Below are 15,299 nucleotides of genomic sequence, written 5' to 3' on the forward strand. Positions count from 1 at the left end.
TAGGGGGAAAACATCTCCTAATGACATGAGATGCTACCTACTTGCCGCTTTTTTAAGCATCAGGTTTTCTAACTCAGTGCAGGCCCTCTCTAATCACTGTGGTTTTTAAGCCTCAGCTGTCAGCTGCTTTTGAGTAAAGCCTCTGAGAGCAAAGCTGGGAAGGGTTTGCAAAGGCTCTTAGCACAGACTAGGCTGAAGTCAGGAGGAGGTAAATATTTCATTTTGTTTCGGTTGTCTTGCACCTATGTAGGTGCTGCTTTGCTGAAACATAGTCTAGTGGGCCAAGCAGCAGGGTTTGTAGCCTTGTCTGGCCTTGGATCTCTATCGGAGTTTCTCTGTCAGAGCTGGCCATTTGGTGAGATGAGGCTGGATGTTAATGATTTCTGTGATGAGGGCAATACAAGAAGTCAGTTTGCCTGCAAGGTTGGAAGCACCTTGAAAAAGTTACTACTAAATTATACTCATAATGATGAAGTACAGGTAAGTTCTTGTTGTTCTGGACTTTTTCTTGACTCTGTAAAGACGAGCTGTGTGAGCTCTCATATATGTTCTCCCTTGGTGATAAGGTAAAGGTAGCCTGTTGTGCTGACACCTAATACTTTATGTGCTCTTCAGAGTGTGATTGTGTACAGTCATGTTTGCAGATGGGACTCTAAATGGGAATCTGCAAACAGAAGCCAGCTGCCTAGGACAGAAGATTGCTGAAAGGTGAATATCCAGATCAGAAATAGGTTGAGCTTTTTCCCCTTTTTTCTGTTTTCTTTTTTTTTTTTTCGTGTACCCTATGACTCGTGTCTTCTGTTTATAACTGGTTTCTAGGAAATTGCCAGCATGAAACATCACTAAGGTTCTGAGTCTTAAAATGAGGTAGCTTTGGTGGGACCGGTATTAACTTCAGAGAAAGAAGAATGTGGCCTCCTGATTTCCCCAGGTTAGATAGGCTTTCTCCATGCTGTGTTGTTTGGCAGAGTCATCCTCTCCTACAATAGACTCTGGCCCAATAAAGATAACATCACAGTAAAGGCCTGTCATACCTTTTGTCTAATTATGTCAGTCTGTTAAAACAGTTCCAAGAGAAAAAAGAGTTTTGATGATATGAATTGTAGTGCTCTGTTTTATGACTAATTTCAGTGCCTTCTTGTGATAACTTCGATGCTGTCACAGTTAACACTATATAATACCTTGGTAACAGGTATAAAATCCAGGGTTAGGCCTATCTCAGCTCTTTCTGTGCTTCTGAAATGGACTTGGCCAAATGTCTTTTCTACCCTGCAGTCTAAGCTAGGAAGAGATTTAGTATTTTTCCTCCTCTATCATCACAGGCATTTAAAAAGTGTCATTTATTGACTTTAATCCATCTGTCCCCCAGTTCTGACTGCTTTTTTCACCTCATAGACTGTTTCTCCCAGAGGACAGTGCCAACAACTGTTCCACACGTTGCTTGGTACCCTGGTGAAAATCTCAGCTCCTATAACTTAGTAAGTCATGTTGCTGAGATCACCCAGCCTCTTAAAAGCCAGGAAAAGACAGATGTCTGAAGAAGACTTCTTCCATCAAAAGAAACACAAGCACACACTCAGGACCAATAAGTCAGTAAAGCCAATGGGACCAAACACATGCTGCAAAATGAGCAGCTGCTTGGAAGTTTTCTTGCGTGGAGAGTGGTGTCTCATCTAAGACAGATCTTCCAACTTATTCAAATGCACTTTATGATCTTGAGTGACTTCACGGAGAGCGGCACCAGGATGGGAGATTGGTGTATGGAGGGCATCTTTGTGTTGTGCAAAGAAACAACCCCTGCCACAGAACTGGATCAAAGTTCTCATTTGGACTATTCCCTTTGGTGGTCTGTGGTATGGTTCCGTGCGAGCAGCATATTGCATGAACATAGCTGAGGACGTTGGCTTTCACTTGGTTGCTTGCCTACTTAGTCATGGGGTTAGAGGGTGCCAACTTCAAGGGGTATATTCCTTTTTTTAATTGCCTCTGCATTACTCATTTGTACTCTGTCATTTATTGCACTGCGGGAGACTGTTTTCCAGTAACTATGCTCCATTCTGTTGCATGTCACCTCATCTAAAATTAAACTCCAAAATAAAATAAGTATTATCCTATCTGTTGAGCATTAAGTATTGAATAGGGGTTTTAGCTGAAGGGTTAGATGCTACAATTAACTCTGACATAGGGAAGGATAAAAAGGATAATAGGAAGCCCCCACATAGCTAAGCTTTTTATTTAAGCCTTATGGTATATAGTTTTTTCTTGTTAATATATTAATCTAAGAGTCAGGTGGCCAAGATTTCACAGTTCAGAAATAAAAAAACATTATAAGCAATGATTCAAATGCAATGCACGTCCACGCCAAAAGCTATTACAGCTCAATAATGTTTCATTTTTGTATCCCTACAGATATTCCAGCCTATGGATATTGCCTTGGGGAGCTGGCAGGAGAGAGTGCTGAGGGATGAAAATATTTGCTTTAAGTCATACAGGTTAAATGCAGCATCTGGATGATGTTTCTCAAAACAAACAGCTCTCCCCACTCTCTCTCCTGTCTGTCTTGACTTTACATAGTGGTCTGTATACAGCATATGTGATGGAGTAGTTACATGGACAAGGGGAAATTCTGGGACAGATCAAGCTCTGTGATTTCAGAAATTTTATTTATTTTCTAGTTTTTCATTTGTGAAAAGAAATTAATGACACTTCCATGATACTATGAGGAAAGATTTCTGCGATGTTCCTGAGGCACTGAGGGGGGACAACCACAGCAGATGGCTTCCAATCCCATATTGCTAGCTTCTTATTTCTCAGACCAGCTCCTTTTTAAGGTGTAGCCGAGCAGGTATCTCTGAGCATTTGTTCTGTGACCTCGGCTCATCAGACATTTCCAGGGAAACAATTTCACTTCTGTTTTCCCAAAGGGTTTCCTCCTTCCGTGTCCTATCCTGGAAGTACAGGAGACACATGTAGTACATCTGAACCTTGCTGTTAGGAGAAAGGAGAGGAGATGAAATGCTTTGTGTGAACCTATGTTAAGCCTCTGGCTATTTTCAGAGATCCATCATTCCCTGCTTCACTTGCATTAGCACTGGTCACTGCCCTGCTCACCACGATCTGCAAGAGATCCTTCTTGGGGTTTTCTGTACACTCAGAAGACATATCAAGGCCATAGGGTCCTTCGCCCCACTCAAAAACATTTATTCTCAAATCTTCCAGGCAGTTTACTTTCCTTATTATCCACCACTATCAAATAATTTCTGAAGTGAAGAGACTGAAAACCTGACATCTTTCTAGCAGAGGAACACTGAGGCATCTCTGTTCTTCCAAGGCTCAGGGGCTCATTACAGGGGCAGTAGGCTGGGAACAGAAGTGAAAAGACAAAGCTCTGAGTGTTTAATGTCTTCATTAAAAATGAATGTATTTTATGAATGTTCTCTTCTATGTGCAACTTCACACTTTGCTATGAAATCCCAAGTTCTCAGCAATGTGATCCTGCTGGAGTAGCATTCCTCAAGCAACACAAAGGCTTTTACTGAAATTTCTAGGGCTGTATGGATTTCTGGTGTCTGGCAGACTGAACTGAGTACAGCAGATACTTTACAGGAATCCCCACAGATTTGAGGAGATGGCAATAACAATTTAAAAAAAAGTACTCAAGAAGAGCCTCGCAAAAGAATCCATCTGGCCTTTATGTAAGAGAGAACCAGGACCACAGTCTTCTGTACAGCCTGCTGGTTGGAGAAATTGCATGATTAAAAGAACTACAGCGTAGGACTCCTTCTGCTAGCAGGGACCGTACGTGTATCCAGTTTCTGTATTCTCTCAGCTGGAAGCACCATGTGTCTAGTCTCAGTCTGACAGATCATGAGTGTCCTGAAGGTACAAGTTTCTGAGCTACGTGGCTCAAGAAACAAGGAGCTGAATGTAAGCAGCAGCTCTCTACAGTCGCTCTTATCGTGCAGGCAGAGCACTAGCTATGTCAGCCCCAAGTGCATCTACTCCTTGCAAAAGACTGAAAGCTCCTCCCCAAACAACTACTAAGGTTAAATGGAGCATGGTTGGTAGTCCGGAGGCATCAGAAGAGATCCGTTTTATCCCCGCCATGATTTTAATTATCAAACAACATTCCAGTCAACAAAATATGTTGGAAGTGGTAGCTAAATTTGATTAGCTTCAACTGTTTAGAAAGCTGGAGGCAAGGGGATTTCAAGACTGAACACACTAATGTTTTGTTGATAGTATAGCATGAGCAAGAAAAATGGAGTTGGTTCTTCACTGGGAATCCAAATCAGGCATTTAACTTGTATGCGTTTCATCTGTCTCCATTCTCAGTTCCGACTTTTTTTCTTTCTCAGTCCTTTCTTGACATTTTTAAGCGTTAAATGTTAATGTAATTAAATGCTAATTTGACTGCAGCCTCTAACAAGCCCAGCATGCATATTTTTCATACTCGGAAAGCTTCATAGGAATGTGGGAGTTTCCTTATTTTCCTTCAGTTTCCTCAAGTTTTGGAATCTCTCTATTCAAAAGTGGTGTCAGGAACCAGTACGTGTATTACCAGCCTGCGATGTGACCATGAAAGAGTAGAGGAGTGTAGCTATGGAATGAACTGTGGACTTTTTAAGCTTGCAAAACCTGGCCAGAGTGATGTATTGTATCACGTGTGTTGATCCCTGGGCTATCCTATTAATGGAACTACTCATAATCCGATTATCTGTCACAGGCGCTACCAAATACAATGGCCACAAGCTAGCAAGGACTGCTTCATCTGGCATTGAGCAGGATCTTAACATGACTTTAGTATTTGATATCTGCTCTAAGTTATAGCAGATCCTTTTTACAGTAGGAGATGGAGATCCATTTGTGGTTACTTCTCATCTGGACCGTGCTCTCAAATGAAGAAACGATCCCTTTCCTGAAGCAGAGGTAATTGTCCCTTCCTGTAATGCTGTAGTATACCACACATTGACTATGCACACATCATGGTATCTGTGTTTGGTCCTTAAGACTAGGAAGTTAAAGGAAAACATTCCTGTTCTCAATTATGGAAATTTATACAAAGTAGCTGGCTGAAGTTAAACCCAACTATATTGCTAGGACACCTAAAGGCACACATCCCCTTCACATAGTAATCACAGCAACAAAGAAAACCCTCAAACTTTTTTAGTAAGGAAATGTTCTATTGTTTCAATTTGTTGTAATTAAAGCCTTCTCTTTGCATTAGAAAATCAAATTCTATTTAGAAGATGAATAATTCCCTTGAGTTCTCTTTTCTTCCATTGTTCTGAAGCGTTCGAACTTCTCCCTACCTGGCAAAAAAAAAAAAAAAAGCACACCATTGTTTTTTTCTCTCTTAAAATGAACCCCATATATCATGGAGAGTGACAGCAGAATAAAAGCCCGCTGATGTTGGTTGAAGGCTGCCTTGTTCCTCCCTCCCTAGAGAAGCACCTCTCCTTGACTAGGGAATCTCCTTGCTGGACTTTCATTTCAACTGAGCTTTTGTTCAGGACTCATGGATTTACTTGTACAGTATTAACAACCCAACTATTTCTGTAGAATCAGAAAAAAAATCTTAATTATTTGAGAGCAGATGGATGAGGATTTTTTTCATTTTTTTATTGATCCAGTTTAGATCACACATCATCTTTAACTATCAAAAATAACATACAACTGTAAGCTACTTCAGAATAACTGAGGTCAGAAGGGAGATAATCTAATCTGACCCCCTGATCAAAGTTGGTCAGGACCACATATGGTTGAGTTTTAAATATGTCCAAGGATGATGATTCCTCAGGTTCTCTGGACTCCTGCTCCAGGGTTGCACAACTCTAATGGGGATATTTGGTGGGGAAAGACTGCTCAGAATTTTCTCCTGAAATTGAATACACTGAAAGACTTAAATAATATTAAACTATTATAGTTTTATTAGTTTTAATAAAAACAGCTAGATTCTGGCTAGCAGTGACAGATTTTATCTTCTTGTACCCAGAAACAAGAACCTCTCCCTTATTTTAGCAATCCTAGCACTGAGTTTAAATCTTAACACAGCTTTAATGTTTCAGAGGCATGGAAAAGGGTCTCTCAGTTGACAGTAAGAACCAAAAAAACCACAGCAGTGAGCAGAGCTGTGAAAATGAGATAAAACCGAGGCAATTAGGTGCTGAGAGGCTTGTGCTTTCTGATGCTTCCTCACCCAGCTCAACCTTTGCTGCTGCTCCTCTGCTAGCTCCATGTCATAAACAGCTCTAAAGGGTGGAAGTGGATGCCAAGACAAAGGAAAGCAGGTGGCACAGAAGGTGGGAAGCAAAGAAAATAGTTTCTCCTGGATAATTTACTGCTGGAACTAAAATGCCTCTCAATGGGCCTAACTATGAGCCCCTTGCTGTGCTATCATATGAGTCAGGGAGCTGTTAAGTGAAGCCATAGGTAACTCAGAAGACAGCATGGAGAGTGTTGGATATCACATCTGTGGGCAGTCCCTGTGCTTTATTCACAAATGTCTGACACTGTTAGCAAGAGGCCCATTTCTAATCACGGAAATTTTATTGGGATATTCCATTTTTCAAAGTTTTTTTTTTTTAAAGCTTAATTCAACATTTAAAATCAAGATTATAGTTGAGTTTTTATGACACGTTCCAGTTTTGGAAAGTGAAAAAACATGATACATTCTTTTTGAACATTTTGATTTAAAAATGTAAGTCTTGGCTTTTATTGTTGTTTGGATGATGGTTTTTTTTTTCTTTTCTTTGATTGGATTTTTTTCTTTCCTTTTTTAAATTTTTTTTCCTATCCACTTGATTTAAGGTAATGCCAATTGTTATCTGGCCTAGTCTGATTTCCTGGGAATCTCTAACACTTCCTGAGACCCAAAGGGAAGTATGCTCCTGGTACTGCCAAGGGACTTGCGAACACTTCAGAGAACTTGTCTCTGTGTATTGTATTTACTTTGGTTTATGATCCTGCAGTAAGTTGGTTGGAAAATTTCTACTGGACACTGCACCTGCCAGAGCTTCTGCCCAGGAAAATCAAATGCAATGAGGAGCTTAACGAAGGAGAAAATACAGAGCCTTCCCCGACTTGAGAGTTTTCCTCTCTAACAATGTTTCTTTCATCATTTGTTCTCATGATACAGAGTCATCATTGTGCCTTAAACAATGACCAGCTTAAATCCAAAGGGAGTCAGCAAATTTGTGTCACCTTATCTAAAAGCAGTGAGGATAAAAGAATAGAGATGGAGCAAAAATCCTCCATTTCTTTCTCTATCTCCCACAAAGACAGCAAGTTGTCTTTGGCAGAATTAGCCCTTTCAAAACCAGATGGTATCAAGATCAGTTGATGTGAATGCAATCCAGCATCCCTGCCAACTATTAGCATGTGTGGCTGCCTATCTCAAACACGTCCTATGAAGGCCACGTGCTGATATCTTTCTTCATGTTGGGCAATTCTCTACTCTCCCACTAGTCATAATCACACTAGAGAAAGCTGGATTCAATGAGGAACCGTGCAGATGGCAGATCCTCATGCACAGCATGCAAAGGCAGACTCGGGTCCAAAGACCTCGCTGAGCCTGGCCAGCAGCCACTAGGAACCTGCAGACCCCTATATGGTAGAAAATTTCTGTATTGAAGTTCTCTGAAATAAATTCCACATTCTCTTTTAACCTGCCTTTCTAAACCCCTACTGTCCTATGCTATTAGGAGTAATGGCTGTAAGCAGTCAAATGCAATGGAAAAAACTCCAGGGAATAAACCAACGTGAGTGATGCCTTGATTTGCTGAAAATCAGTCTCCCCATCCTTGTGCAGCATGAAGGCTGTAATGCACCTAATAACAACTGTTTGCTTAGTTTGGGTAACTCATACCTGCCAAATATAATGGTCTGAGAGGTGAACTGTGAGCAGCTTGACAATTTGCCTAGAAGGGATGGGTATCAAGCAGACCAAGGGAATCAACACATCCAGAAGAGGTACATGACACCCTGAGGTCCAAGCCAAGAATTTCACCATGCAGTCAGCCCTAAGTTAAGTGCAGCATTAGTTCACGCCCAGTTTGGAATGACAGTATGGTATATACACTGAAGGAGCAACATTTGTGTTTGAGGTGTTTGACTGCCACCGCTTGCATGTATGTGCACATGAAAAACAGTCAGATTCAGCAGATGGCACCTTTGGGATGGGGTCTTAGTCAGCTTAGGCAAGTCATTCATCCAACTATTTAGCTGAGCTTATTGTCCTTGACTGAGTGTCCTATCTTTCTTTTGTCCTGTCTTAGGAGTCACACTGGTGAGATAGGAGCATTCATTCCCTGGTGTCACTTGGTAGGCGGCAGGATAGGAACATCCAGCACCTTGCAGTGTCAGGAGAGAAGAATGTTTCCTGAGTCAAGGGAGGAGAACCCCGTGACCCATAATTGTGTGCCACCGCATAGGTTAAAGGCAGATGTGATCCATGACTAACACAGGAAGAATGTGGTTCGTGTACCTGCTGGCAGGGGTATGTATGTGACACAGCTATCTGTGACATGAAAGCAGAATTAATAAAGTGCCTACTTTGGGACACATGGGAAAAGGATTAATATCTGATTTCAGAGTAAGTAGTGAGATAGTTTGCAAAGCAGGAGGTGCTGGGAGCCATTCCCGAACTACAGCAAAGTCTGAGAATCCAACACACGAAAACCAAAAGTCCCACAGTATTCAGAACAATGTTTGCATAGAAATTACAGCCAACCAATATCAGCTGTGTTGTTTTCATATTGAGTCACACTAACGAATATACCAGGTAAATAAGAATGAATGTCCTGCAGAGTGCATGAAGCTCACGCTGCTGACACAACGCAAAAGCTTGTGTAAGATGGTTACAGCTGTCTTTCTTCATGGCTCTTCAAACTTTGGAAAAGCTTCTCCAAAGCAGATGATGTTTGCTAGAACAGGGTTTTGAGTTGTTGACATGACCTCAGCCATAACATGACATACAGTAAAAAGAACACTCTGAAATCATATGTAATTTAAGCCCTTATTAAGGAAGCAAACTGCTTACCCCAGGCCATGTCCTGTCCTTTATTCCTGTCCAGCAGTGCTTCATAATCCCTGTGATTCCAATTAGGCTGTTTATCAGAGTATACATTATTTGGTATAAGCAAGGATAGAACTTAGGATTAAAATAGGAAGGACTTCAGGCCTGCAGGTTTTGTTTTGGGGTAACTGTTAGGGTTTTGCAGTAATGAGTTGGCAGGAATTCATCAATACTTTGGTATGGTGGCTCTAAGCATCATGTTCTTGACAGTAATTGTGTCATTGCATAGCTATCTTCCTGATCATGTTGTTAGGATTCATGAGATCAGCTACAAACAGCCTTTAGTCTCTACCTAATTGCCCACTCTGCTGACTCCCGCTTATGCTGTTGATCTTTTTCTGCCCCATCTGTGGCTCAGTTATTCCTCAGTTTGAATGGATGTTGTGGATTTCTCTTCCCTAGTTCTCTAACAAAAGTCATCTTGTCAGTTATGGAACATCCCTCTGATCTGTGAAGACTGTTTGGAATTTTGATCCCACCCACCAAAGTCCTTGTTGGCCCTCCAGCCTGGTGCCACCCACACACTTTGTAAGTATACTCTCTTCCACCCCCTCTGTCATTAACGTCCTGTTTCTGTCCTATCCCTCAAGCCAGTTGCCCTGTTGAAGGAAAATCTCAGTTTTGTAAAGCCATGCTGATGAGGTTTTTTTTTTAACACTTAGTTATCTTCCAAGTACTTAAAATCCTTATTTATGTCAGGGTCTTTCCAGAGATCAAAGCTGGGTTTAATGGGTCCTTTGTTTTCTATTTTAAATAGCTCAGTGGTGTTCACCTCCAGGTGCTTAGGGACTTGCTTGTCCTCCAGTGGTCCAGTACTGCTCAGATGCTCTGCTGCAAATTCCCTGAGATTCTGCTGATCCGAGCTCACCTGCCTCCTCCAAGTAGCAATCCTACAGGACCTGATTCTAGAGGAAGACCTACGTACTGTCCTGCTCTCCTACCTTATTTATGCTCTTATTTGAACAAACCTGACTTTCTGATGGAGACCCACATGAGTCCACTCCACCAACAGTGCAGGTTCACCTGCTCGTGTAAATCAGCAGAGCACCCTTTTGAATCGTTCTGGGCATCCTTCCTCTGTCTTTATGGGAACTGGATTAAACCTGCACAGAAGTTGTACCGATTAGGCAGCTAGGTGTCACTCGCCAGGGAGGTTCCTCAGAGAAGTTCAAAGTTTGCTAGGAGTGGTTGAGATCATAAAACCATTTTAATTATTGGTGCAGGACTTAAAATGTGAGAGACAGATTTTCTCAAGATAGTAGTGCAGAGATGCTCATTTATGCCAGATGCTATGTTTTAGTGAAAAGTCTTACGAAACAGTAAGTGTTTTGTTTAAACCGATGACCTGATCCTTTGCACAGCTATGGCTTTATACTGAGGCTCTGTCTTCTGCAGATCTCCTCTGAGAATTTGGGGCTAAGGGAAAATTTGGCTCTGTTTTGAGGTTTATTTTCTTCTTAACAAAGAGAAATTTACACATGAAGAGGCAGACACAGGAAACAAACGAATCTTAGCACAAGTAAACAACACTGAGACCTGACTGACTCCTCTTTAAAACAACTAAGAGTCCAGGTTTTTTATTTCTGAATAATTTCAGGACCTGAAGCACAACTGTTCACGTGAATGAGACATATAGACTGAGCTCTTACACCTTTATTAAAAAAGGCTCCAAAGCAAAACCTGCAAATAGCAGAATTTATAAGCAATACTAAAGTCTGGGCAGAATTGCATTGGCTGCTAGAGTAACTGCAGAATGGCACTGAGTTAAAAAACTGCTGTAGGAGCTTACTAATTAACATTCATTAAACTCTTTGAGAAGTCAAAAGTAAACATGAAATGGATTTTTCTTAACATTTCTTTAAAATCTGTTAACAAGACAATTACGTTTTCACATAGTAGAAGGTAGCCTAGAAACTACAGGTAAGGTATAAATGACAAATAATGCATAATAACAATTTATTCAGTGAAACAACGGAATGATCAGGAGACAGGACTCGATATTTATCATTATTTCTGGCACTAAGCATCAACAAATTATACCGCTTTTCAAATGCAAATGTTTAGAAACGACTAATGAAACACACTGCCTGTAAAGTCTATGGTTCACTATAAGTTAGCAAGCTGACTTGCTTGCACTTGAAATTCCTATCTGCCACCAAGAGGCATCATCTGAAGACAGGGTAAAGAATTCTTTAGACATCAACTAAAGAAAGGTAAAAGGTCTTTATGAGAGGCAATGTTTGAGAGGCTGTCTGTCCAATTGTAAGTTGGTACTGTATGAAGTACTGGATGCTATACATAGAACATCCCTTTCCAGCATGTTGGCTTATCTTTCTTCTCCTCTTGGCTGGCTCTCGAGGTGCCTAAAGTCTCATTTCCCGCATCTTCCTCACAAAAATCCACTTGATGCTTGCTTCTGTGTGGAACAACTGAAAGCTTGCCCAGGCTGAGAACTCAGACACCAACCTCCCAAGTCACAGAGTCTGACTTTCTTCCCTGACAAAATCACATAGTGATTTGCGGGCATTTTTACAAGTCTTGCCAGATTGGACCTCAAAGAAAACATTAATTGTGACTCAGGTCCACTGTGTTCCCCATCTCTCATCCAGGAAGTTCAGGAGATGCCAGGGTTGGAGACCCAGAGGATGGAAGTCTCTACAAGCATAGCTTTGGTAATTCTGCCTGGGGTGAAGGAAGGACTAGATTTTTTAATTCCTTTCTGGCCCTGTGACCGAAGGGATATCTGAATAACTGACAGTGTCACCTCAGATATAGAGGATGGGAATCAAATTCCCCTGCTGTCTAAAGAAGCTGGAAACCACACCTAAAGCTCTGCTGGAGAACGTCCTCTCTAGCGTGGCTTTCTCTTATTTCCCTCCAGGAAAAGCTATTCCCACACACACTGATGAAAGAAAATGGTGACCCAGTGGTTGGGATCTCCTGTGGGAGGGAGAGGTCCGATTTCAGACCCAATAATAACCAAAAAGAGGCTCTAATCAGGGTGTAAGATGAGTCACTTCTGCTCACCCTTCTGACTGTATTTCTCTGTAGGACGTGACACTCGTAACTTGGCAAACCAGCACCGGTGACATCACTTAATCTTTTTACAACAAGTCTGGCAGCCATATAAAATGCCTTACAGGAAAAAGAGCTCACAACATAGACATTAGATTCCTAAGAAAAAACTCATGTGATTGTGTTCTCTGCTATTCTGCTTGTCATCCCCTCCCTAGGGATTTTAGTAACGTGTGGGATAATTCCGAGAAAATTTGACAGAGAGGTTAAATATCTCAAAAAATGCAGAGTTCCTATGAGTGCCACAAAAATTGATGGCTACGTAGAACAGAGACATCCAAATTAGTGACCCCACTGAGAGACTTAATGGATAGTCAGCTTTATTATTTTACATCAGAAAATCAACAGAGGAAAGAGTCACCGGAAATCAGACTTCATAAATCCCACTGCTCAAGAAATTTCTAATTCCTACTTGTTATTACTTGTCTTTGTAAAAACACTGTCTGTCTTCTGCCTCAGGCATCTGTTACAAGTGTTACTGAAGACGTCCTCTCAGAAGGAAAACAATTATTTTAACAGCTCCTTTAAATAAAAATACAGGCATTGCAGTTAATCAGCTGCCTTTTCAAGTCCTTGCCCATTTAAGAGCTTCGTGCAGCAGGTCTGAAATCATAGTCCCTGGGAGGGTGACTGCTCCTCAGTGCCAAGTCCTCAGCTCCCAAAAAACATGTGAATGAGAACGGGAAAGGGTGCTGCTATCACATGGTGCGCTGGTAGGAATTGCAATTGCAAAAGCAAATTGAAGGCAAACTCTGTGGTATTGTGTTGAGCAACATCTCCTGGCTCCCTCTAGCCCTTACCATGAAAAAGAGTTTATTTGTTTAGAGTCCCTGCAATGTAGGTGATGCATTTTGGGAAATGTGAAAATAGATTAATATGTGTATTTTTAAGACCATCTTAAAATACTGAGAAGTTAAGCCTTTAAAATGTAGTGCCCTCTAGGCTGATTTTTTTGCCTGACTTAAGACAAAGGACATTGACCAGCAGTATCTGCATCCACCCCATCATTAAATGTTCAAGCAATTCCGTATCTTTCTTAAGCATTGCATTCAAAAGTTTTAATAGCTGGAGAACCGCTTCCCTATGGAAAAATTTTAGGTTTCTTCTTTCCATTTTGAACAATTCCTCCAGAGAAGAGGAATTTGAGACCCAGGAGCTGGCAAGCAGACAACACTACCCTACCTCTGGTTTTCCTGTGTGGCCAGCTACTAGTCCCAGTGTCTGCCCGGGAACCTGTTTCACTAGCTGCTTGGAGGGACAGGGTACAAGCTGGTCAGCTTAGGAGGGCCCTAGATAGTGGCAAAGCAAGTCCAAGATCAACAAACGGCTGCTGGGCAGTGACAAAAACATTGCTCCCCTGTTTTGCAACACTATACAGCGATACGAAAAACTGCTCTGTGTGATGGGTGATGGCTGCTCCTGAGGGCCTTTTGCAGGTGCTCTCCTTTCTCCTCTCACAGCTGAAGCCTGCCTGGCCCTGTGAGGTCTTCCCTAGATTCGTAACCTCAGAATGACAAAACTCGATTTTGTCTTTGCTGAGAGGTTTTTAAGCCAGTCCTGGCAGGCAGCCAGTTGCTCGGTAATCAGCCAGCTGCGGATCCTGAGGACTAAGCCACCCACAGCGTCTCAGAGCCCTCTAACCTGTTTGGGCTGACAGAGATCCAGGAATCCTGGATTTGTGGCCACTTGCCACGTTAGGTGCTGGGCATCCTGGGGAAGCTGCCTGCCAGCCATTGAGCACCAGCAGAACACAGTCAATGACATCTTGAATAAATTTAAATACACTGAGCTTGGGATTAGATCAAAGATAAAATTTAGTATCTACCTGGTTTCACAAGATTTATTTTCTTTTGCCTACGCTGGCTGTCAGTAATTTCGCCATTGTTTTGTCAGTCGTTTACTGACTGCACCTCAAAGTTGGCTTTCTCATGTTGATGGATTGCCTAACACTGATGTCAAGCCAGCCGACTCAGCTGTTTGGGGTTCGGGTTTTAACCTTTTAAATATAAAACACATCTGTACCTTTTCAAGTCTTTTGTTACTTCCCTAAAATACCAAGATGTGTCAAAAGGTAACGCAGAGCTCAATAAGCTCCTTGTAACTTTCATTTTCATAGTGTTGACAAAGAAAATAAGGGTAAAGGGCTAATGGAGTGATCCACCCCACCCCTTCTTGGCCCTGAACCTCACATTAGCATGGGCCATACTCTGGATTAGGTGATGGGACACTCATTGCATCCCTCTGAGCTCCAGTTCCTCTGTTGCTTCCAGCCTTGCAAGTTATCTTGGTGCTGCAGATTCAAAAAATGTTGAGTAGTTGCTGACAATAGAAAGTGCTGGATGAGAGGGACATCTGTTATTTTCCTTCTGGATATGCGCTGGCTTTCTCTCTGAAACAGAAAATCTAGTGCTGCCTTTAGTGTAGATGATGCCTCAGATGGATTTTGTTGCTTTTCAGCTTCAAAACTTATTTAATGAGCCTCATTCAATTTGAAACAACCTGCTGTAGAAAGCAGAAGAGTGTGTTCTCCATTGAGATAGCAGCTTGTGGAGCTATTACCGTAATAATATTGCCTCACAAAGAATACTTGTTTCAATGGTTAATTGTTTCCAGCTCTTTGCTGATATCATCCCAGCAGGATTAGGCCCAGCACGACTCCTGCTGCATTGGCCGCTGTTATCACAGTGCACAGAGCACTTTCCAGTAGATGTGGAAGCATTTAATCACCTAAGCGAGCACTTTCTCCACTCCAACAGTCAGCAGAGAGCCAATACTCTAATGCAGCCAGTACCCATTCCGGTAATGATAATGTGCTAACTCTTTTGCTCAGCCAAACTGAAGAGAAATGTGTGATCCACAGCAGAATATGTGCAAATGTTAAAGCAGCAGTGCCCCTGTGCAATGTGAAAGCCTCGTGCAGCCTGAACTCCCTTATACACATCATGTTCTCCTTCCCCAAGAAGCTGAACAAATCCAGTCTTTTACTTTAGATGAACCCAACTCATTTCCATTACTTTGCCACGAAAAAATTGTGTACAAGCTGCCTATTTACACACTGTTTAATTTTCATGAGAGGGCCATCCGAGAGCTGAAAATATATGTGCACCATATTCTATCCAGATATAAGAAATGCGTGTATACTGTCAGC

General features: G+C 41.8%; 1 long non-coding RNA gene across 1 annotated transcript; it reads left to right on the forward strand.

Annotated features, from left to right (window-relative positions):
* Positions 1 to 214: 214 nt before the first annotated feature.
* On the forward strand, positions 215 to 12,662 carry LOC128851357 (uncharacterized). The gene is made up of 3 exons (XR_008448716.1): positions 215 to 480; positions 9,479 to 9,604; positions 9,834 to 12,662. It is a non-coding gene; the product is annotated as an uncharacterized LOC128851357 (long non-coding RNA).
* Positions 12,663 to 15,299: the final 2,637 nt, after the last annotated feature.

Source organism: Cuculus canorus, chromosome 2 (genome assembly GCF_017976375.1).
Source record: "Cuculus canorus isolate bCucCan1 chromosome 2, bCucCan1.pri, whole genome shotgun sequence".
Lineage (NCBI taxonomy): Eukaryota > Metazoa > Chordata > Aves > Cuculiformes > Cuculidae > Cuculus > Cuculus canorus.